Source organism: Lycorma delicatula, chromosome 10, assembly GCF_047948215.1.
Source record: "Lycorma delicatula isolate Av1 chromosome 10, ASM4794821v1, whole genome shotgun sequence".
Taxonomy (NCBI): domain Eukaryota; kingdom Metazoa; phylum Arthropoda; class Insecta; order Hemiptera; family Fulgoridae; genus Lycorma; species Lycorma delicatula.
This window is the reverse complement of record NC_134464.1, coordinates 19739686-19766309: the sequence shown is the minus strand read 5'-3', so window position 1 is coordinate 19766309 and position 26624 is coordinate 19739686. Positions and strand designations below refer to the sequence as shown.

The 26624-nt window shown below is 29.0% G+C and overlaps 1 protein-coding gene across 1 annotated transcript in view; it reads left to right on the top strand.

Annotated features, from left to right (window-relative positions):
• Positions 1 to 1510: 1510 nt before the first annotated feature.
• ko (Stork-head domain-containing protein knockout) overlaps positions 1511 to 26624 on the top strand; it is a 678389-nt gene continuing 653275 nt past the window's right edge. The window contains exon 1 of the mRNA XM_075376680.1: positions 1511 to 1543. The gene's annotated coding sequence lies outside the window, so the exon portion shown is untranslated. The remainder of the gene's footprint in view (positions 1544 to 26624) is intronic.

The following is a 26624-nucleotide window of genomic DNA, read 5'->3' as shown; positions in this document are numbered from 1 at the left end:
CTTAGACTTCGAAATCAGCTGATTTGCTCACTACAAAAGCTGATGTAGTGAGTTCACTACTATACCAACCCAGACGGATGCCATTTGCATTACTGGCCAACGGAAGCATACAAACAATCATGCAGCTAGCAGCTAAAAAGCCTTCCGAATTTCGAAGAAAGTCTCTTCTAATATTCCCTTAGTTGATTCCGTCATATCATCTTTAGAAGTCAGATTTTCTGCAGACATTGCCCGCATTTCAATTGATAAATTTACATCCGAGTAAGATGAAAGGTGTTTCATTGGAGGAATGGAATGAAAGTACTTCAAACCGTGGAATGATGAACAGGAAGCCCCAGACATAACTGAGGTTTTAAAAAAGAACGAATTGTTTTTCCCGACTATTAGAAAGGCTCTGCGTATATTGCTTTGACAGCCCTGCAGAACAAGTACTATTGAGCGTTCATTTAGCTCGAATTAAAACATGACTAAGAAGCATACCATTGGTAAAAAACAGGTTAAATGAGTTAGTTAGTTATGTTAAGCATTTACCAACGATGGGTTATCGCTAACAAAGAGTAATTAGTTGAAGTTGTAGTTAGACAATTTGAATCTTATCCTCGCAAATTATTGTTACAAAATTTTTTTTTTTTAATAAATATTTTATTCTTTCTTTTGTTATTGTACAGCACCCCCCCTCCCGTCATGGCTACCCTTACTCCATGAAGTTAAATTCAGAAAACTGTCCCCCTTCCGTTTTGAGCGGGATACGTCCATGCTGTAATTTATGTGACGATTTGTCCGATAATTTTTTGGTTTATTTTTAACCTCCGTTTCAAAATTTAATTCATTTTTTATCTCTGTATTCTCTTCAAGATTTTAAAACTTTTTCATTCATTTCAAATTTCGTGAAACATAGTGAGGTAGTTAAAGTTTACCTTTAGTTAAGACGTTACATATCATTGTATGATTATAATTTAATTTTGGGTATTCTTCTTGAAAAGTGGTTTATGTATTGATACGTCATATTGTGTTGTATGTTTAGTTTCTAAATATTAATTTTTCTTTGTATAATATATAAATTATTTGTATCCCGATGTAAATAAGAAGGTTATTTATAAATTAATTTTTATTTGCAACGTTTTTTTTAAATAAGTGTTTATTATATAATAATAAACAATAAAATCGCTGACACCATACGCAAGGAAATTGCTAAGTTAGAAAGCATGTATATATTAAGAATAAAATTTTGTTGTTTTAAGATATTAACTCAAAATTGAATTGATTCGGTATAAAAGATAACAGTATACCCAACAGTTTCCTGTGTTTAGTAGTTTATCTTGTGCAGTTATCCTTTTATTCGATAGATGGTGAAAGGAGCTATCATGAAATTGAATTGATGCTAGTGCTGCTTTCTATGGTTTAAGTAAGACTGTTGTTTATTCGCATGTGCACTGGATTTTCGTCGGCGCTGTTTTACTTTACTCAGTTCGCGGCTTGGGGGGTTTCATCCGAGGGTTGAGGGGTGTGATGAATTTCATTTCGTGTTGTGACGGATTATTAGGTAGGGTTTAATTAAAACTTTTGTATTGTTGTCCTATTCATATTTTATCCGTATCATAAAGTAAAATTCTATGTATTAAAAATATATATATATTTTTTGTAACGTAATAAATATTAAATAATACGTACTTTTTTATTTTACACTTACAAACTATATCTTTTTTTAACTTGTTATATTTATGGATATAAATTAAAACTATTTTACTAATATATACTATAATTAATTCAGTTGCATTTATTTTTACTAATTGCATGCCGGTTTTACAAGTACCTCTATGCTACTAACTTGTGTAATTTTTATTAAAGACGTCATTTTAAAAATCAGTTATTTTTGTAATTAATAATTAGTCGATTAATAGATTAATTCATATTATTATTAATTAATAGATTGTTACTTTCATGTAAGTTACTAAGTAAATTGCTTTTAATATTTTTTTTACATACAGTACTTAAATACCGGTAAGTGGTTGGATTAGTAGTTTCATAAGTTTCAAGGTTAGTTTATTTTATTTTTATGTTTTATAGTTGCAACTAGTGTTTTTATTATGATAATATATCAGAAGTAATCAAATGCTTAATATACTTAATTTATGTGAATGTTATTGAATTTATATTGTTTTTGTGAAAAATATAACTTATTCTATTTACTTAATATAGATAGAAGAATATTGATGTATGATTTTTACTGTAGATATCTGAATTAGGTTTTTATGTAAGAGTATATTTGACAGGAAATTATGTATGGATCAACATTTATCCTTTTCTGATGAATCGGATTGCATCCTTGGCATGCAAGAATGCAAAAGGTGTCAACAGTTAGTCAGACTTGTAACTTAATTAACATCTGTCTAATTTTATGCTATCCTAATAAATTTTGTGGCAAATAAGAATGATTTCCTGCCTCAGCCTTGATGAATTGTTATTTGCACTTGTTTTATATGCATGCATAGTAATACTTACATCCATCCATCCATAAGCAAACTGTATTGTATTTCTTTATTTCTCTTTCTCTGACCTTTTGTCATTGCTCTGTTTTAGTTACAAGTAAGAAGAGAATCTTCCACTACATTAAAATAATCTGTCATCTTTAATATTTTTCATTTCTACTGACTCAATCCTTTGTTTGCTGTGATGTATTTTTAATCACATATGCTCTGTATAAAAAGCACATTCTTTTATTGTTGTTATTTTTTTGTTTTAATTTTATTAGTTGCATCTTTAATTACTGTATATGTATCATTTGTTTCCTTATTTTTTTAGCTTTGTTCTTTGCTTTTTTGTTTTCAGTTACCAGAGCAACATGACAGTCAATATATTCTCTGTGCGTAGTGAAATTGTTTTCATACATTTTTATTTATCCAATAGTGTATATCGTGACCCCCATAGAGATAGACACTCACCATGTGACGATCTCGGTTGCCATGCCACCCCCTTTGTTCTTAGCCCTTACAGGCTTTACCAAAGGTCATCTTTTAGACCCTCTAAACTTGATAACATAACACAGTTATCAATTTGGTGTCTTTTCAGGATATCACCAATGCAAATGTCGCAGCAGATATTTCCATCAGTTATTTACACAACCTAATATCGCCTTCGTATAGCCTCTTCCAACCATGACCACTACCATAACATACAACCTTCAAATTAACTGGTTTGTGCAATTTCAATCCCACGTGTTCCTCTAACACCAAGGGTTTAACATAAAAACTTTTCCTTTATCTATCTAACTTCAATTAGACTATGCACTCAGATCATTAATGATTGGGTCTAAACACCAAAACTATTATCCTCATATCAACAAAACAAGTGTTGATCACAAGAATAACAATTTTATCCTACAATTCAATATATTGAAAGTACTCTTAATCAGTGGCGGCTCGTAATTAAAATTAGTGGGGGTGCTGCTCCAGAAAACTTTTTTCCTGGGCCTTTTCAAGGACATGGTTAAAGTTTTATGTAAAATAAAAGAACCAAAAAAATAAATTAATCAAATAAAATAGCTGGAAGCAGGATAATAATGTAATTCTACAGTTTATCACATTCAAGAATATGGTACACTGTTTTTAAACACATTGTGCTTTAAAACCATTTTTAGTTTAACCAAATAAATAATAAAATGTCAATACAGATAATATTTTTTAGTATTATTATTTAATAACTTAATAAAATGTCTGCTTAAAAACACTGTAGTCCAACGATGCTTAATTTAAATTTCTATGTACACAGAAACAAATAAAAAATTAGTTTTTACTAATTACTTTCTCTTTCGCCCTTCAGCATGTTTTTGGATAGATTTGGCAATCAGAGAGCCCTTGCCTCATCATTTTTTTATCACTACTGAAAACATAAACCGCTTTCATATTGCTTCTACTGACTAAACTAGAAAAGAGAACGAACAAGGAACATTCCATACACACACAAAGTAAAAAAAAAACAAAACTATCATCCACCAGTGCCAGGGTCGGCACTGCAGGAGCGACAGTACTCTCTCTCTCTCTCTCTCTCTCTTGCAGCCTTGCGTGCAGCTTCTATGTGTGTATGCACACAACAGCCAAACACCATGCTGCTGGAACTGTGAAATGCACAGTTCCATAGAAAGATTTTTGTATCTTTTTCATAAACTGGGGGATGGCTATTGACATTAAGCTTAAAAATTTATATTGTTCAAGTATAAAGAAAGAATTAAAGGAAAAGGTACTTGTTATATTAAATATTATTGATAATATCAAGTGGAATTAGGGGGTGCTACAGTCCACAGCACCTGTATGCGAGCTGCTGCTGCTCTTGATTTGCTTAGATGTTAATAAATAAATTCTCAAATTTAATAATCCTTTAATGAAAATATATCCTATTTCTCTCTGCTGTGGACCACTTTTGGGAGCAAGGTTAATGCCTACACCCTCCCACACCGCACAGAGTTCTCCAGACATCCATTCTCATCCTAACAGTGAATATCTCAGCTAATCGGGACTTGATGACCTACCTTGGTGAAGTAAGCACTCTGATTGGGTGCTTACTACACCCTAGCCACCCAGGTTACTAGTCTGTTTATAACATCATTAGACCCTCTCAGCCATACTTCTCAGGGTTAAAGATCTAAGGAAGCCAGCAACTATGTTCTATACTAATTAATGTAATAATAATAGACTTATTTTTTTAATTACCTGGCTTAACTTTCCCAGTGTCGATAGAGAATTATATAACTTTGCAAGCTTTACATTTGTTGAATAACATGAATAAAAAATGTACCCGTTATGAAATATTTGTCACCTTCAAATTTATACAATTCTTTATTCTAATTGGCTATCAAAGCTAATTATTAATTTTTTTTTTCTTTAGTAGGGTTTCTATCAGCAATGTTTTTAATGCTGTCCACTCTAAGTAAGGTAAAAAATGTAAAAATACAACAAAATAAAGTAAGGTAAATAGAATAAAAATAAAATAAGAAAAAAATATTAAATTAAGGTAAAAGTACAGCAAATGTATATGAACACTGACAAACACAGTGCCCCATGAGTATATTAATTAAACTGTTGTGATTGCACTAAATGTTACATTGAATAGATTGAACATTCATTCATTAATAGTGATAATGAAATATACGTGTTTCTAATAATAATAAAATTGACTTTCAGTTATTAAATTTACAAATTTTAAATGTTGTATATGCAACAAAGATTTTGATGCAGTTGTATAATTTAAAATTTAAAAATACTATACTAAAAGGATTTCATAATCCTTTTAAGACGGGCATCGTTAACAATAACTCCACTGCAAAAAGTCTTTGGAAGAAAGATTTTAATTAATTTTAAAAGTTTTTGATAACTTTAGATTATGTAGTTATAGAAATGTTGAACAACGAAAATTGTTTTTTACACTCAATTAAAAGAAATATCCTTTTTTTCTTTTATTTACGTATTTATTTTTTTAAAAAATGATTCTCCCTTTTGATATCTTTGTTTTTCTCACAGATCCAATTCATGTAAAAAATTGATTCAAAACATTCCCTGTTTCTTAAATTCTTCTCAATTATATCGTACCAATATAAGTTGTTCAAATCACATACTTAATTTTAAATCAATAAAAAAAATTTAATGGAGCTTTTTTATTCTTTCATGATTAGTCAGTCGGTTTGCTATATTAGTTTGAAGTATTATTAATTCAGGTGAATGAATTAATGGAATTTAATCCCTATTTGGGAAGGTCACCTCTCAGCCTGTTACTTTGCAATCTTAGCAATTGTTTTGTTTATTGTATAACTGTAGTAAATATTGTAATGTAACAGCGAGTGAGTCAGTTCATTTCTTTATTGACTATTTGTGAAAGAATTTCTTTAGGTGTGGCTGATGATTCATAAATTTGAGGATGTTTAAAACTGTATATAACGTCTGCAATTTTGAATGGTATTATCAAAAAAAGTAATAAATAAATAATTATTTTTGAGAATGTGATTAGTTGTAATTAACTAATTATTTTGTGAAAGTTTAAACCAGATTTCATCATGCTGGTATTATCCGTATGATTTTATAGTAGTTAAGCACTTTTCATTATTATCTTCGCAGATGACAACTGTATGTAAATCTGAGGATAATTATTCATAAGGACTTGAGAATTCTATGTTCTATAGTAGTTAAAATAGTTATTCGCTGAATGGATTATAACAATCTAACTTTAAATATGGGTAAAACTGATAAATTTATTGCTTGGATAGAATTCCCATTAATGATAATAACGCTCCTTTTGTTGCTCATACAGGGAGATTTTTGGATATCTTTTTTATGTGATAAATTCTCTTGGGATGATCAAATTGATTTATCTTGCAATAAAATAAAACTGTACTGTTTTACTTTGAAATACCTTAATAAAATGCTAAACGTTTCATTATTATTAAATAATTTTTTTGTTTATGTACATTCCCATCTGAAATATAATTACATCTCTTGAAGCTCCCTCAGAAAGTTAAAATAAGTTTTCAAAATACAAAAATTAATTGTCACATGATAATTATGAATCTTGCAGACTGATAAAAATTAAAAATGTTAACTTCTCTGTGTGTTTATGAATATTGCATATTGTTTATGAATGTGCAATGTTTCCTATATCGAACAGTCACTTATTTTTAAAAAAATAACAATATGAACCTCTACCAAACTAAACAAGAAAACTGTTTTTATATAACAGAAAAATATTTTGATTTACAAAAACCAGGATTACTGACATTTTTAATAAATTACTGATATTTTTCAAATAAAGTTTCACCAAATTTATTTAAAATACGTACAATTAAAAGATTTTGTTATACAGAAATAATAAAGAATTTTAGTCACATTTTAATAATATTTTTAGTTAATTTTTAATATGCTGTGTCAATGAATTTTAAATAATACCTGCAAAAGTATTTTCAAAAGTATTGGATTTCTCCAATTCAACTTTTCAACGTTACATAAATTATGTGCTCAAATAATTTTTATTGTTTTCTGAATAGTGATTTATTTTATAGTTATTTTTTATATAATAAATATATTAATTTATTTAAAATATTAATTCACCTGGTTAGTCTAGTCTAGTGGTTAAACTTGTCATCACAAAATCAACTGATTTTCTAAGTCGAGAGTTCTGAGGTTCGAGTCCTCGTAAAGGCAGTTGCTTTTATATGAATTTGAATGCTAGACTGTGGATACCGGTGTTCTTTGGTGGTTGGGTTTCAATTAACCACCACTCTCTTCAAGACTTCACAATTACCAGTACATTTACTCTTACACACCAGACTGCGAACAAATGCCTTGACATCTCGCAGAGCACTGTTTACATCTTTGTGATGTTACTGTGTATCCTGGTATTACATAAAATAAATAAATAAATTTACCTTAATATTATTTTATAGGTTAATATTTTAATCAATATTCATTTTAATTGTGTATATCTTTTTTTTATAATTAATTGTGTATTTTGCGATGTTTGATCATTGTTTAACCTTGGTTTCCCTTGATCCTTCCAGATAAATTCTAGATAGTGTCATTTGTTATGCTTTTTTTGTAGTGTAATTACTCATTCTTGATGTGATCTATATAGTTATTTATTTACTTATCGCATAGTGTAATTTAGTCGCATAATATTTAATGATTTAGTGTGTTACTATCCAAATGTATTTAAATTATAAAGTAGAAATTATATAATTATTTCCCTCAAGATATTTCATTATTCATGTGTTTATATATTTTGTTGAGTATTTGGTCACACTGAAGTTTACCTACGAGTAAAGTTGGTTTTAATGTTGCTGTTACTTTTTATGACACTTGCGTATAGTAATTGGCTGACCAGCAAGTAAGATTGCATGCAAATTAGCTTCTTAATCAGCCGGTCTTGAATTAATTAACAAGTATAATCTGGAATTTTTTAATCATTAGAAGGTAGCTTGCACATTTGCCTCGGCCAAGTGAGGGAAAGTTAATTATGGATGCAACCTTTTTGCCTTGATCTTCTTCACATTTTTAAGTAATCTCCTAAAAACATCATACTATTCATTGTTATCTTCTTTGTAGATGATACTGTATTATCTTCTACTTTAAAAGATTACTTACAATTAGAAAATTTTGTATTATTTAAAAAAGTCATGGATAGATTGTAAATATAGATTTAAATAAAAAAAACAATGAATGTTACAATATGCTTCTCCAGATGACTTGCTACTGATAATTACATTAATAATATAATAGTAATCTTTCTTTGTCGATTGTATAAAATTTCTGTACGACTTGTTAAACAAAAAATTTATAAAGGATGATTAGATTAAGTTTGCAAAAAGAATAAACCATATTGTTTTACTTTGAAACATCGTAATTATCATTAAGCTGATCTTAATTGATCATTAAGTCATGATTATTAAGTTTTTATTTTATTTATTTTCCTTGATTATTGTATTTCATGTCTATAAAATGTTTATAACGTTAGGTCATTATGGTTGTGCTTATTAAATGAGTGATTATGTTTACATATGCATGTAGGGTGTGTGTGTGTGTGTTTTATTTCATAAAGTGAAAAATTTCACCTATCTGAATTGCTGGGTTGGTAATATCTATGCTTATTACTTGACATTTAAAATCCTTTAATAGTAGTTATTTTGTATATATTTTTATTATTTATTGCCTATTATACACTTTTATATTTTTTTAACTTTTAAAAGTTTTACACATTTTGTTTATTCATAATAATTTTAAAAATTGTCATGTATATTTAATGTCATACTAGTTTTCTAGCCTATCTTATATATTACTATCATTATTTTTACAATTTCTTTTACCATTTTTTTTTAAACGGGTTTTACTCATTTCTCTTTTAATTTATTTTTACATTATATCTTAATTTTCAATTTATGTTGTTTATGATATTTTTACTCTTTCATGCACACATTCAGATGCTTGATAAAGTATAATTTTTTTGTTTTGCATCTATATTTTAATTTTTTTTTTTTTTAAATTATTATTATGTAAATTATAATAAAAAAAGAATCTTTTATGATTTATCCATAGGAGCTCCATACTGTACATGTAGCACTTAGACTGAATTTTAATTTCATGTCTTTTTATATACTCTATTCTGTTTTTTCACTTGGATGTTGAACTAAATTAAAAAACGACAGATGTGATTAAGAGTATTTTATTACAGAAATTTAATAATAAAAGTTACATGAACAAAAGACTGGAAGCCTAGTTTTTTCTTTCTTGGCTGTTATTGTATAATATTCTGTAATAATGAAAAATATCGTAGTCTACCAGCCTTTAACTGAGCATTCAACATCGTGAGTTCCAATTTCTTGCAATGCTCAATTTTTAGAAATTCTACATTCAATTATATAAAAACCTTTCAATTTATAATATAGCATTTATATTTTACCAAATCACTGAAGACAAAAAAGGAAATGAAGCATTGTCTGTTCTGTTACATGTTATGGACACAATTATATTACATATGAATGCTTTCTTTCTCTTTATCTGTGTTATCGGATGGAGATATAAAACAGCATGTCACAGCCTACAGTGTTTTATTAGCACTATTTCCAAATGCGGTGTCCTGCACAAGAATCTTGTTTTATATTGAATGTGCAATTTATTGCAGTTTATGAGCCAGAAATGTGGTTTTCTGGGCTAATGAGAGTGCTCATTTTATATGTAATTAGAAAGGAATCTTCCACATGTTATGATATGGGGCTGGATGACATGGTAATACGCAATGTACATTTGTCTACAGGTACAGAAACTTCTTGGATATACACTGTATAACTATGAAATTTGGTACGGTGAATTTATTCATAGTACATTGATGTTAGATTTTTATCGAAATTGGTCAAGGGAATGGATTAGGTGCCCTTCCTGAATAATAAAAAAATTCAGGAATTTGGTAAAAACCTCGTCTAGGGTATGATGAAAACTATCAGTAACTCTTCGGGTGTCTCTAGTGGTAAACTCAAAGTCAAAGTTCTCAGGTTCAAATACTAATAAAGGTAGTTACTTTTATTCAGATTTGAAAACTAGAGGCTACATGGCTACCGGTGATCAAAGAACACTGGTGTGTTTTTTGGTGATTGGGTCCAATTATCCACACGTCTCAGGAGTAGTCAACCTGAGTTTGTTGAAACTACAAATTTACCGCTACAGTTGTATTACACTGATAAGTTGCAAATGATTTTAATTGTTGATGAGACTATAAACAAAAGTATTAAACAAAAAAACTAAAAAGACTATCAGTAGTAGTTAAAAAAATTTGGAAAACTTCAATCTTTGTTTTGTCAAAGATGCAAATACTTCTTTTCCTTTCTGAAATGTAAAAAAAAAACTTTGAGCGTTTTTACATTTTTTGACATATTTAAAATAATAGTGTAGGAATCACTGACTTTCTTATGTTGGAGGAGCATGGGAAGGGGGAGTAATTTTTTAACAATTTTATAATTTACTTATTTAAAAAATTATTCTAGAATTTATTCATTAATTAATTTTTTATTTATTAAAATAATAACAATAGTTATTAATTAAATAAGAATATAAGTGATAAGTGTATGTCCTATACTCTTTCCTTTACACAGATATCCGGTTGCTTCAAACCGATTATGGCATCAAATGTTATCACTCGAAGGATCATAATTAAACTTTCTACAAAAAGCACGTTGCACTGTAATTACAGATATAAATATGATAAATGTGAATCTGTAACATTTAGCAAACTACAAAACACAGAAGACTTACTGTTCATGAATCGCCGTCTTTACCAGTGGCGCTGTCAAGCAGAAAGGTAAGGAATCAAACTACAGCCATCAATACAACTAAAACTGGCCATTTTGCTCTTTGATTCTTGATTTAAAACAACACTGAACACCTCATTCAAGAGATATTGTAACAGATTAGAACCTCAATATTCTTTTTTGTATACCCAGTAAATTTCATTAACTGTTTATCATTAGACCAACTTGATGGTGTACCCATTCATTCTTTTTTACTCTATTTATGCTCAGTATAATTATTAAATCTTATGTCTATACATGTATGTTTATAATTCCAACTCTTCTTGTAATCTACAGTTATGATCTCTGCTACCAAATTTACTGTGTGTGGATGTCTTAATGTATGATCCATCAGCCAAGATTCTCCGACACCTCTTTCCTCTTTTCTCCATTTAGTAGTCTTTCAGATCAAAAATCTTATAGTTTTATAGTCTTTAAGATCATCTAATCTTTGAAATTTCAAAAGAAAATTCTCAACCTCTTGGTATGTGTTCTATCTTTACATTTAATTCCTCATTCTTTTTCTTTCTATCATAATTCATTTTATGCAGTTTACCCCTCTTATTTATTAATCTGAATGTATTTTGGAAGCAAATGTATGAAATTCAAAATTTCTTCTGACTCCTATTTCATTTCTGGTAAAAGAACAATATCATTGACAAATTTTAATATCTTTATTTTTGTATCCAGTTAGTTAGTCTGCTCTGAAATCCTAAATTGCTTCTTCCATGTAAAATTTAAATTTATAAATTGCACTTATTTATTTTCAGACTGAATTTTTTCCTAGCAGTGAATCGATATCTGCTATTCAGAACCCTTTTTTTGTTTTTTGTGTAAAGAGTAAAGCCGTTACAGAATCTCAACATTTTTATTTCTTCTCTTTATAGTTACTCGACAATTAAATTTTTCTTACTGTTCTTTCAATATTTCTTTTTTTACAACACTTGAAAAGTAATGGAGAAACTGCATCTTTGTTTCACTCATTTCTTCCTGTTTAGTGTTATAATTTATATCTGACTGTTGTACAGATCGTATATTAAGTTTTCTTTTCTTTATATTTTATTTTGATAAGTACGAAGTTTAGTACTTTGATAAGAGTACTTGAATACAAATACTACAAATTCGTTTTGATAATTACGGGTGTAAGATTATTAAACAAACAAAAATAAACGATTTTTAAGCATAATTAGTTTGTACGTGCAATTAAGTTTTGACATATTCTGTTAAAATGAAGAAAAAATGGATTAGAATGATTTTTTTTAAATTAATAAATACAATTTGTACTTAAACACATATGACGTAGAAATTTTTATGTGGTGTTCATTTGTTACTTTCCTCGATGATTTTGGTAAGTTTTACTGCACACTTATTACCATTTTTTTGGTAATTCATTGAACGCTAACGGTTTTGGTTAAAAGCAAAACGTATTAGCGACTAAAAATTGTATTGCATTAAATTTTATTTGTTAGTCTATAATACAAAACAAATCGATATTTTATTTTAAAACAGTTTCTTCTTAGGTATACAGTTTATTTTTTGTGTTATAATAGATAATGACCGTAAAAACTTACGGTTACGAGGTGGCAAATCGGAAGTATCGAGTACTCGTCTGTAACGAGCATATTTGATCGGCCCTATTGAGGCCGATAAAATTTTACTGTAGTCTTAGGGTTAGAATGGTGCCTCATACACTTAGTTTCTGTAAAAGTTTTTTAGTGATTTTATACAATTATGTTGAAAGATATATATTTTAATCTTTAATTATTATTATATAACTGTAAGCATTGTTGTATTGTGAAGGAAAGCACAGTTCCTGTGATAAATATTTGTTATGTTAGGCTCACTCTGGGAATCAGACATAGGATTAATTATCGTACTTATATTTATTGTTGCCGTGCTGTGTACATTCATTTAATCTCATGAATTTGATTAATTACCCTGGCAATTAATCTTTAATTTTATTTTTATTTTGAGTTAAAACCACTGTGAAAATAAATCTTTGTTTTTATGCTAATTCTTTTTGCTAGTTGTGCTCTCGCGCGCGCGCGTTTTTTCCTTCCTTCAGTATTAACTTTTAAAATGCATACATCATTGTTTAATTAGGATTAATCAAGATTTTCTTTTGAGAGACCAGTGAATCTCCGTCAAAAAACAAGAGAGAAGAAAGAACACAAACTGGTATTATTCACTGTAACGGTGTAGCTTTTTATGAAGGTGATTTTTCGCTCACTAAAAACAAAAAAAGCAGTAATACCACTTTGTTATACATCTTTCTTTATATAAAAACTGTTTTCACTATTAAATATTCATTTATTGACACGTTTTTATTATTTTTACGACGCAAAATGAAACCGCTATTTTTATTCTTCTGCGACAGCAAGTCAGTTTACGTTGGCTTTATTTTTAATTTCCCGTCTAGCGCTGTAGCAGAGATATAGCTGTAGAAGGGAAAGTATTGTAATCGGTCCAATTTGGGCATATGCGGTTTTCATCTGATCTTGACGTTTTCACACCTAAGGAACCCAAAAAACCGAATGGAAATTTTCCGGATGTACGTGTGTATGTTCGGTGTCGCCATCTAAATCACCTTATATCTCCAGAACTACTGGACCGACTTTGACCAAACTATATGGGACATTGATGCCATTAAATTTGCAACTTAAAAAGGTCAACGGGGTGAGGCTGTAGAGCACAACCCTCAGTATCTCGAGATTTCGCCTGATTAAAGTCCTATTTTTCTGAGGCAAATTTGTTAACAACTAAAAAATAATATTAAAAAAACTTTTGCAAAATCGCATACTTACCCCAAAAAATGTTCTAAATAAACTAGTGGGTATGCATGTCAGTAGTACTCTCTTTCACCACAAGGAGCTCTAGTGTAGCACTGATGTACAGCTGCTGTGTTGTAACGTCACAGGTGATCGGTATAATTAAATAAATGAATAATATTTAAGAGTAAAAGAGTATTTAAAGTGACCGCTAGTACCGCCACACCCACGCGAAAGAAATGCGGTATGCGCGTGCGCTTTAGTTAGAATCATTGAATTAAATAAAAAAATATATATATTTAAATATAATGATAAATATTTTAAATTGGTGATGTGTGTAAGCCGTGGATCAGAAAAAAGCCGCGTGACTGGAAGGTCTTACAACTGTGTGTTGTCAGCTTTTTATTTAATGTGTACCTTGCAAATCTGTTCAACTAGTGAACAATAAGCAAACTCCCCCCACCACCAGACACAATGAGTTAAGGATGATATGCCTTATAAAAAGTAAATTATGTTTCGTGTTTGTTTAATCAGATGGCGCAGGCTACAGTCATATGTTTTACTATTTTCTCATTAAGAAATATTGAAATCCCCATTTTTTTGTGTGTATTCCGTAAGATGGCGCAAGCTACAGGGTTCAATAAATACTAGGATGTATTAGGAGGTTATTATGAAAAACCTTTGTAATAATTTATATATATAAATAGAATACGAGTTTATAAAAAAATAAGATTAATATAAAATTTTGTACAGAATATAATTGCAATTTAGAATTTGTTCTTTAATTCAAACGTTTTAGGAAGTAAATTATCGGTTAGATATACTGTAAAATATAAAATTTATTTATTATATATATATATATATATAATATATATAATATATAATTATATATATATATATGTATATATATATATATATATATATATATAATAAATTTTATATTTTTTGTGTATTATTATAAAGAAGAGTATTTTACCCTTTTTTTTTGTAAATAATATATAGCTTCCATAGTACACATTTTATTATTTTTCTTAAACATAGAGAATTCATTTTGTTTTCATGTGTCCTGTAAATTCTTGATGTGTATGAATCATGAAAACGTGATTATTTTTATTGTGAAATATGCTCATAAATAACGAGATTTTGGTATAATAATTTTTTTACAACGGTTCTGTTCAATTAATTGTTATTTGTAAAACGTTTGCAAGCACGTTCGTAATCTATCATGTACAGAATATAATTGCAATTTAGAATTTGTTCTTTAATTCAAACGTTTTAGGAAGTAAATTATCGGTTAGATGTACCGTGTAAATATTTACTCGCTACGGGAAACAAATTGTATTAAGGAACCTGATTTTAAAGCTGTACAAGTCTTGACTCTTCTATGCTCTTATTTTGCAGCGGTAGATGTAAACACATTCCATTTAAGAAGGCAGATTCAACTGTAACCTCTTCCTGCTCCTGTTTTTACTTATTTTAAATACCTGATTCATTTTTTAGTCCCTCAGCCACCTCGTGGAATTAAAATTCTAAAATATCTCGATCGTTTTCGTCCGATCGATTGATTTACTTATTCTTAACTGTGTATGTTTTGAAATACGGTTTTAAGTATTTTTATGATTTTGATTTGTATTAATAGGAAATCATCATTCGCTATGTTTTACGTAATTGAAATCTGTTAAATAATTTTTTATATGTTTTCAAAGAAAATGATTAAAGAAAAAAAATTATTTTCCATGATTCCTAAATAACTGAATAGTACTTTCTTGTACGAAATAAAGGAAGTATTGTGACCATAAAAAAAATCGGTTTTCAGATTTTAACGGAAATATCCGTTTTGATGATCAAAACGGATATTTCGGATATTACAGTCGTCAGTTTCATGACGACTCTACGTCATGAAACTGACGTACAGACGTCAGTTTCGGCGTGACGTCTGTACGTGCGTATACTTATGAATCTCGCATAGCTTAAAAACGATTAGCCGTAGAATGTTGAAATTTTGAATTCAGGACTGTTGTAACATCTAGTTGTGCATCTCCCCTTTTGATTGCAATCGACTGGACCAAAAGTGTCCAAAAAAGCCCAAAATTTAAAAAGATTTGGATTTTGGACTTTTTCTTAACTGCAGTACGAAGCCCTCACCGGGAGCTTTTCAACGTTATATCATAAGTGGTACTTTTTTTAATTGGTTCCAGAGTTATAGCTAAATAAAACTTTAATTAATGATATATTTGGATTATTTACAAGGGGAAGGCACGTCACTTCGAATCAGACTTCATCTTCTTTTTTTTTTCATTTTGTTTTTTTAATTTAAATATATTGAATTATTAATAAATATTAAACTCTGATTGTAAATAAATGTTTACGATAAATAATGATTTAATAATAACAATAAAAAGAGAAAAATATCAGAAGTTATTAATGAAATAGATTTTAATTTTAAAAAAATGTGTTATGTAATTTAATAGGCGTACAAGGAAGTCATGTGGTACCCACATCAGATTTTTTTTTATGAAAAATTTAAGTCTTAAATCGTATGACATTTTGATTAAACTGTTTTACACAAATATAGATTAATGAAATTTTACTTAAATAAATCTTATTTTACCGAGACATGAATTATACAGTGTTATCAGAATATATTTTCATTATTGTAATCATCGGCAAAACTACAATGTTTTCTTATTGTAAAATATACATTACAGTAAGGAATGTTACATGAGAAAGAGCATGATGACACCCCCACGAAAGCAAAGAGAAAACCTTAGAAACTTGAAAGCTAAACCTGTTAACATCTTTTAGATAAGCCCAAAATATTTTATCTTTGAAATGTCTTCTTGTAAATACCTTTCATTATTGAATAACTGCGTCGGATGATGTTGATGGTCATTAAATTGTTCATATTTTTGAAGTAAATTCTTTAATTTTCTGCTTCACTCGTATTAATCCGAATTTTGTTGTACATCAATGCATTTTTAATTTACTATAGTCTTCATAGAATTATTATATATTTGTTTTGGAAACATGAAATAATTTCAATTGTAACTTCTCGATATACCCAACGTTGAACTCCGTTTTTCCAAACAGATTTCAAAATTGATTTTTAGGCACCATTTTGCGGCTCTACTTTGAGTAATACGTAAAAATAGTTAAATTTGATGCGGCTCCTAATATAACTTAATATTTAAAGAGCACAACTCAGTATAACACATTGACTGTTTGTTACTTCATCGTGACTCCGAGGGGAAGACACCCTACATGTGGCAGTTTCATTCCCACGCCACCCCCCTCCTACCTAGCCTTCATGGGTTTTACCGGAAGTCATCTTCAGAAAGGATTCAGTTTACAATAAATGAAACGTAGTTCCATTATCACTCTCAGTAATCTTTTTGAGGAGGCATTGCCCTCGCTTTATGTACAATAATTCTTAAAAAAATATTTTTATTAATTAAATAAATGTAAGATCTAAACGATTATAAATTTCAGCTTTTCTTTAGGAATAAGGTTAAATTTTATTCTTTATACAAATTCTGAGAAAGTTTATCACTATCGTTGAAAGCTTTTTTAAGAATGAATTTACATAGATAAATTATTAATTAGTTAACCGTTTGTTGATATTTACTTTCTGTTACAGCATGTGCATATGTTTAAGCTGACATATATATTTGGTAAGCATACAAGTATATGGTTTTATGTAGTCAAAGGTTAATTATTGCATTTATTTTTTGTAGATTTACGTTGAAAGTATTTTCTAGTCGTCTGCCGAGTATCTATCTGACTCTGTCAATCTGTTGAGAAAAATTAACTAACTAACATACCGTTTTAAAATTTATCATGCAATTCAAGTATAGATGTACATTAAAAAAAATTCTTATACTTTTTTTTTACAAAAAATTTAACAGCAATAATAAAATGAAAATAACATTAATTATTTTGATTACTAAATTTTTCAGTATAAAACAAATTACAATTTTCGGTAACAGTACTGGTTATAATTTAATGAAATATTCCTAAATCACATTAATTCTGTGTAAATGTTATTTTATGAAGGAAAGATAATGTTATATTTTGAGGGTATCCTCTTTTAATGTGTACAGTCATGTTCATATAATTCCAATTAAAGCGTTAGTAATTTTATTTGTACAGATTTTAATATTTAATAATTCACTATTTTGCTTTACTTTACTTACTATTTTCAAATATTTGTTTTAATGTTACATTTTTTTTGTCTTCAGTCATTTGATTGGTTTGATGCAGCTCTCCAAGATTCCATATCTAGTGCCAGTCGTTTCATGTCTGTATTCCCCCCACATCCTACATCCCTAACAATTTGTTTTACATATTCCAAACGTTGCACAATTTTTCCCGTCTATCTCCCTCCAATATCGAAGCGACTATTCCAGGATACCAAGATGTAGCCTATAAGTCTGTCTCTTCTTTTAACTATATTTTTCCAAATGCTTCTTTCTTCATCAGTTTGTCGCAGCACACCTTCATTTGTCGCTTTATACACCCATCTGATTTTTAACACTCTCCTACAGCACCGCATTTCACATTTCAAAAGCTTCTAATTTTTTTCTTTTCGGGTACTCCGATCGTCCAACTTTCACTTCCATATAAAGCTACGGTCAAACATATACTTTAAAAAATGTTTTCCTGACGTTTAAATTAGTTGTTGGTGTAAACAAATTATATTTCTGACTGAAAGCTCGTTTCGCCTATGATATTCCATTTTATATCGCTCCTGCTTCGTCCATCTTTAGTAATTCTACTTCCCAAATAATAAAATTCTTCTACCTCCATAGTGTTTTAGCGCCCTATTTTTGTAATCATTGATCGATCTACTTTATTTCTCCTACATTCCATTACTTTATTTTGTTCTTTATTATTTTCATGCGGTAGTTCTTGCGTAGGACTTTATCCATGCTGTTCGTTGTTTCATCTAAATATTTTTTACTCTCGGCTAGAATTACTATATCGTCAGCAAATCGTAGCATCTTTGTCTTTTTTTTACCTTGGACTGTTACTACGATCTAAATCTGTACAGAATTGAGAAGAGAGTGGAAGAAGTGTTAGGAGAAGATCAATTTAGTTTCAGGAAAAGTACAGGGACAAGGGAAGAAATTTCAGCGCTCAGATTAATAGTGGAAGAAAGATTAACGAAAATTAAACCAACATACATGACATTTATAGACTTAGAAGAGGATAACGTAGACTGGAATAAAGTGTTCAACATTTAAACAAATTTAAGGTTGAAGTATAGAAGAATAATTGCTAACATTTACAGGTACCGAACTGCAACAGTAATATCGAAGAGCATAAGAAAGAAGCAGCAATAAAAACGGGCGAAAACTCTGAAGAAAACAGATATAGAATTTCAACATTAATTTTTTACCATAACTCGTCTATTAATTAATCGATTTAAAAAAAATAGAATGTAATTGTATTAAAAATAAAAGACTTATTTTAGAAAATAACATAAATTTTGTTAAAAATAATATTTATGGAGGTATAAAGGATTGAAAAATAAACGTGGCCGCTATTGTAATTTGTGTGAGTATTTAAGTCGTGATTTGTTTGCTAATTTTAAAACTTTAATACCAAGTCGTTTACCAAATATTAACGTGATTCGTCTATCAGAACTTGAAATATACATTTTTTTTATAAAAATAACAAAATGGCGGACAGCGGGAGAACAAAGGAGAAATTGGCATTTTTCCTAAGGATATTTTTTGTTTAGTTTTACAGGTAGAATCCGAAAAAGCACAGCCAGTCCATCATTTTAGAAATCCTCTGTGCAGATCCGAGTCAAATATTTATTTATATTTTAGTTTCGTTTCGGTTTTCTTGCGTCGTGGATTACCGAGGTAATCAAAATAAGAAATGTGAAAATTGAATAATAAATGTTGTTCGGAAAAAGATTTTATAAATAAAATTACCATCAATAATATTTTTATTTTTTGGAAGTTAATGATCGGGAAGTACGGCCCCTCTAGTCTTATTTTAAAAACTGAATGAAAATAAAAATGTTAACTTCAGTGAATAGTATCAGAACCTTGTTATTATCTGAAATAAGTTGTATCGTTTTATTTCCGGGTGTTATTTATGATTACAGGCCTGCGTGTACTTATACTTTACACGATTGTATGATATACTATTTTTTTTCTATTTATACAAGATTCGGCGTAATATTGTTAAAATATCTATTTTTTAATCTTTTTAGTCGGCCTTTTATGGAATATACGTAAACAGTATAATATTAGTGTGCGAGGTAAATATGTATTTGATCGAATAGAAAAAGTAATAGTAGTACGTATATTGCAATAAAAATTGGCCTTGAATCGCCACTGGTTTTCTTTTTACGACCAAAACTAGTTATCATGTCGTGTTACTTCCTACATTTCTTGATTATCCATTATAGATTATTTATTGTTAAATATGTTTTTTATTATTTAGTGATTTTTTTTTTGTTTTAATAAAAGATTACACACGAATTCGATATCACTTGAACTCTCTTTAAATTATGATTAAAAAAATAATGTAATTAATTTTATAATACGATTGTAGTACCAGTATATGACTGTTAAAGGACTACCGGGTAAAGTATTACTAAAGGTCAAAAAATGAACTTGCTTTTACTTTCCCGGCAAATATAGCTAGAATAGCTACATTAAAAGGGAAAGTATGATGATCATCTCAAAAATTGGGTATCAGGGTTTTTGTAAATATTTACGTTTTAGTGTCAGACTGGTTCATTTTGACCAACAAAAAAAACATATGTACGTGTCGCACTGCTTTTGGCCTTGCATCTGAAGACTGACCCGATTGATTTTTTTAAAAATTTGGTTCGGTTTATATTTATATATGGGGCGTTGATCATATTAATCTTTTTACAAGCTTTTATTTAACTCGTTTTAGGATAATCAAATCTTGCAACCGCTATATCTTTTGATCTATCGTGTAAAAATCAATGAAATTTGGTACACGTATGTAACTTCGATGACAATACAGCACTACGGTGTCAGCATTTGATATGACCCACCCTCACGCTCCTACGTGCTACCCCTACGCTAAATTCATGCATTTAGTTGAAAATTTTCATTTCTCTTGAACTACCGTATGAAAATGATTGAAATTTAGTACACGTATGTAAGTTCGATGTGTAAAAATAAATATTTTTACTTTTTTTTTAGTCTTAAAAAAAATACAAAAAACAAAAAAAATTATAAAAATATATTTGATTGCATATAAAAAAATTATCTTTAAAAACGCTTTTATTTAACATTAATAAATTAATGTTAATTAAATTAATTAAATTTAACATTAATTTACTTTTTTATTAACATTAATAAAAAAGTAAACCAATTAGAAAAACCCTCTAAAAAGTAAAAAATAAGAATTAAATCAAATTGAGAATTTAAAAAAAAAATGTAGAGGATGTAGGATGTAGAGGGTATACTGAAATGAAACGACTAGCACTAGGTAGGGAATCTTGGAGAGCTGCATCAAACCAGTCAAATGACTGAAGACAAAAAAAAAAAAAAAAAAAAAAAACATAATATATTAACAAATTAAAAAATGCACTGAAAAGTAAAAAATAAATTATATAAATATCTAATAAATAACCAATAAATAAATGTAATAAATATTACATTTTAAAATTAAAAGAGAGTAAAATTATTTTACAGATTTTCCTTAAAGACGTTTTAGTATTTAATTATGAAATAAAGCTTTATTTTTTTGATATAATATAAAATTTTCTTATCGTAAATCTTAGGAATAATTTTATTTATTGTCATTTTTTGATAATTTTTTTTTACTGTAGTGGTTATGTTTATTTTTCACATATTCTCATCTATTTTCATAAATATAATTAATATTAATTATTTAGTTTATTCTAGTTTTGATTATTTAAATTGTTATTTTTTCATTAACCCAATTAAACGATTTTATTTTTCTTATAATAAGTTAATCTTTATTCGATGATCGTCTTTCTCGAACGATTTCGTTTACTTTATCGATCTTTTAATCATCATTTCGCAATTACGTGATCGAACAAAATTGATTGCATTTATTAACTTTTTTTAAACATTTACCAACAAAGGTGAAAGAGAATCTGCCAAGTGAGAGAGTGGTTGAAGTGAGTGTTAGGTTGGGGGAGGGGAAAAAGAGAGTTAGTTGTATGTGTGTACCTGAGTATTTTGAGAAGAACGGTTGAACATTTTAATGTTATTGTCGACATCGATATAAACATCTACCGTATTTATCAGAGGCTGCTTGTTTTTAAGTTTCTACACCTAGAATTTAATTGATGATTATAATTAAAGACTGATACATACTTTCAGCGCAATAGCGTTAACCTTAGATTTATTTATATGCGCATAGAAAATTTATTAAATTTTTTTTTTTTAGATATTAAATGTTAAAGATTATCCGCTAAAGTAGAAATCCACGGTATGCTAAATAGTTATTTGATTCGCACCGCGTCCTATCCACTTCCAACTTCCCCTACCGATCGATAATTAACTAGGACCGATTAAATCCGAGTTGATTGGTTCTGTGAGTACTCTTATAAACTTATCTCAGTCGAATTCAAACCCACGTCTTCCAGATTAGAAAATTATAGTTTATGTCATTAACCTACCCTGATTTCACCCGATTTGTAATTACATCCTGATGTTTTTCCGTATGAACGTTCGTTTTTATTTCACCCTGTTAAATCTATTTCTTAACTAGATTTCGAAGTCGTTTAAAAAATGATTGATTTTCTTTTTATTTAATCATTAAATAGAGGATAATTTGTCTGATAATTTCATATGAAATCTGTGCTTATGTGTTTGACCACCACTGTAACTCTAAAACGGATGTATCGCGTTTTATAGAATCGTTTTTGTCGAGCGATTCATCTCTATTCCATTATTAACGATGGCTCTTTGAAAAAAAAAAAACGAAACTGGCATGTGGTAGGCATCATTTTTTTCAAACCGGAATGTTTTTCTGTACTTCTTTTGTTATCAAAAAAAAGAAAGCCTTTTCAGTCTCGGTAAAAACCTTTTCAAACAGTATCTTTTTCTTGTTTAACCTCTGATAATTACCTTTCAGATAATACTTCAGAGGATGATATGTATGAGTGTAAATGAAGTCTAGTCTTGTACAGTCTCAGTTCGACCATTCCTGAGATCTGTGATTAATTGAAACTCAACCACCAAAGAATACCGGTATCCACGATTTAGTATTCAAATCCGTGTAAAAATAACTGACTTTACTAGGACTTGAACGCTGGAACTCTCGACTTCCAAATCGGCTGATTTGGGAAGACGCGTTCAACAGTAGAGCAACCCTCTGTTTTATGTTTTGAGGTAAAAAGAGTAAGAAAATACCATTCAATTAAATTGGAGTTTTCCTATATATCTATATACATATTTATAGGACTATGTACAAAGTTTTGTGGCTCGAAAATTTATAAACCTTTCTGATAAATTTCATTGAAATTTAAATACGCTGTAGTTGTGTTCTGAAGTTATGTATGTGAAAATAGAATGGTCGAGTAGTTCTTGAGTACTCTTTATTTAAGGTCGAAAAAATTGAGCGGGGCAAGTTAGAAGCGTGGTTTGTTATGATGCTGCAAGTTGGAAAGTTGACGTTTTTTATCTATGGTGTTTATCGTTAGCTATATTAAACCAATTTAAAATAAATATAAAAATATTAAAACCAAATTAACGAAAAGTCAGTCTTCTTGTTTTATTATTAATACTAGCTGGAGGGCGTGACTACGCCACGCCTCCGCAGCTAGGCCTTTCGGATGGGTTGCCCTGGCGGCGGCGTCTCGGAATGGGATTATTTGGTGTCCAGAATTGATTACCTCTTGTGTAAAAATGTTTTTTTTTTTTTTTTTTTTTTTTAATGACGAAAATTGATATAACCAAAGTTAAATTAGGAATTTCACTCAGAAATTGATACTAATGAATCGGGATTTTCTGCTAATGATCGATACATTACGATGCCTACTTTTTGGTTACAGTTCATTATTTTATGAAGAAAAACAATCACATAAAAATGTTTAAAACCCCTTCCTTGCTTCCTTACTGTTTTTAATTAATTATTAAATAAAAATAAATTAAAAACCATTAAAGAATCATTTAAAAAACCTGGGAAAGTCTTGCATGACACTCCCGGTTAAATCGATCAAGTCGTGCAATACCTTACACAGCGTTTTTCATTGCAAAACGTGGAAAATGTTTACGATTTAAACATTAAAGGTCTGACAATTATTTTGAAAAAATAAAAAAAGAATAATTTAAAGCATAATTGTTTAGAAATACTGAAAAAATAAAGTATAATATTTATGAAAATAATGAAAAAAATGGCTTCTCATTTTGTGTCCGGAATGTAACATAAATGCCAAAGGTAATTTAATTCTTAATAGCCCTTTAAGTGATGAAAAGACAAAAAAAAAGAGTTTTTTGATAGTAAAAACTAATAGAGTTAAAGCCAAAAAAATACAAAAAACAGGTGTTCAGACTCAGTACATGTTATTAAAAATTGATTTAACAACACCTTTAAAATTTTAACATTAAAAAAAAAAGGGTAATACATAGCTGTATTATAGAGGGGAAAGTATAGTGATCCTGTCACAAATGGGGTATCGGGTTTTTTGTAAATTTTTATGTTTTAGGGTGCAACTAGTTCATGTAGACCAAAAAAAAACTCCTATGTTCATAATACAAAACCCATATACGAAGATGAAATAAAAGACACTCCATATGAAATTGCAGAGCTGTTATCCAATCACTTCGAAAAGGCCAGCAGAATGGCCAACTACGAGGAAGGTTTTCGAACCAAAAAAGAATAACTCGAAGGTCTACTAAATTTTAGAACTCCCTGACTACCCCCACTCCCTGAACTAATTTTGAAAAAAGAAATTATTACGTTCTATATCCCACTAATAGAAATAATTCAATACACATACGTAGGCACATGCATATGTTCTTTTTTGTCTAGATCAATTAGGTGGATCCTAAAACGTAAACATTTGCAAAAAATCCAATACCCCATTTTTGGCCACCGTAATTTCCCCTTTAATATTAACTAGGAAAGTTAAACGGAATTGTATTTTAGGCTTAAAACACGCAATAACTGCGTACAAAAATTAAACGTACATATTTTGAAATCTGTATTAAAAAAACAATAAACAATAATTAAACAATTAAAATTATTAAAAAACAACTAGTCTCTTAATTTAATATAATACATCAGTCTATATTTAAATTGTATTTTAAAACCATTAAGAATTTAAAGTATGCCTTATTAAAAAACCATTTAATATTTAAAGGGAAGTGTATGTTGACAGTAAAGATACCATACAGTATATTTAATATCAACGTATTGGTTTTATGCCACGTACATGAACATATGGGTTTTGTATTATAAACATGTGAGTTTTTTTTTTGCTCTACATGAACTAGTTGCACCATAAAACATAAAAATATACAAATAACCCGATACTCCATTTATGACATGATCATCATAGTTTCCCCTTTAGAGGGGAAGGTATGCTACTAAAGTACTAAGCTTTAGTAGAGCTATATATATTACCTTTTAATACAGTTATATTCGTCGGTGAAGTAAAATCCACCGATTTATTTAAAACATAATTAAAACAATATTTATCTGTGGATGAATTTAATTTTATTTTAAAAAGGTTATAAACCCTATATTTTCTGTACGTTCATTTTTCATGTTCATAAATCTGTGCTCAAATAATTTTCGTTAATGTCTTGTGAATTATGAGTTAACGTGTAATTAATTTTTATTTTTAGCGCGTCGATCTATTTACCTTAATTTTATTGCATAGGTTAACATTATAAATAATATTAATATCGACTTTATTCGCTTATATTTTTATTTTTTTAATTAATTGTGTATTTTGCGGTGATGTTTATTCAAGGTTTATTGCGGTTTCCCTTGTACGGCACCATGTAAATTCTAAGAGGATCTCTTTTTATTCGTAGAGTACAGCATATTCCTATCCGTTCCTTACGCGACATTTGTTTAACAAATTAATAAAATTCATAATTTTATTGTCCAAAGATGTTGGAATAAAGAAGAAAAAAAGGCAAAGAAAATGAATATTTTGTTCTATTCCCATAGCGGCCGTATGAGAATTTCGCTTTTAAAGTATGTGTCCCTCTTTTCCCGTCCCTTAATTTACATTTTTTGCCTGAGTTCTCTTTCTTTGCGGATACACCCTAATATTTTTTTGTATTTTTAAAGGTAACGTTCTGAAACTAACTAAACATTATACTTTCTATTTTTATCTTCATTGTAATATTTTCATCATTTTTAGCTATCTACAACACTGACCACATTTTATGTTACTTCTGATCTTTTTGGCTTCCGTTCTATTCATCTTTCCTTTCCTTTTTTTTGAAGCTCCATTTAGCGACCCAATTTTTTTCTACCTACAAGTCTGTAACGGACGGTCAAAAATACGTTCCCGTAAAAGATACTCTCTACAAAGATAGTAAGAAAAAACGTTTTGTTGTTCCCTCGTGAATTTATCACACCTTCAGTTTTGTCCATTATTTAGGCAATTAACATGAACCTTTTATCTAAATGATTCATTGAAATTCTCTTTATACTTTAATATGCTTTTTAAATAATTCATAGGAAAAATTATTTTACAAAATACGCGGTAAGTACATAATATTGTATTACGTTAAAAATCTTTTTTTGAAATGTCTGTTAACTTGTTTCGGTCAAAACATTAGCCATTTTAATAAATGCAATTTGATTATTTAAACAATTCTGGAATGAAAACTGAAGCAGATCTTTTGTGTTTTACTACTAATCGTTTTCTAGATTTACTGAATATTTTTCTGAAAACATATAATGCCAGGAGACGTATAGAGTTCATTGATGTGATATTTGTATTGTTTGCGTCAAATTTTTAAAACTTCCGATATATTTGACTAACCAAATAGTCTGTATTGTTTTCGCGAAAGCGTAATTTCCATTATCGGGTCTTCTACTCAATT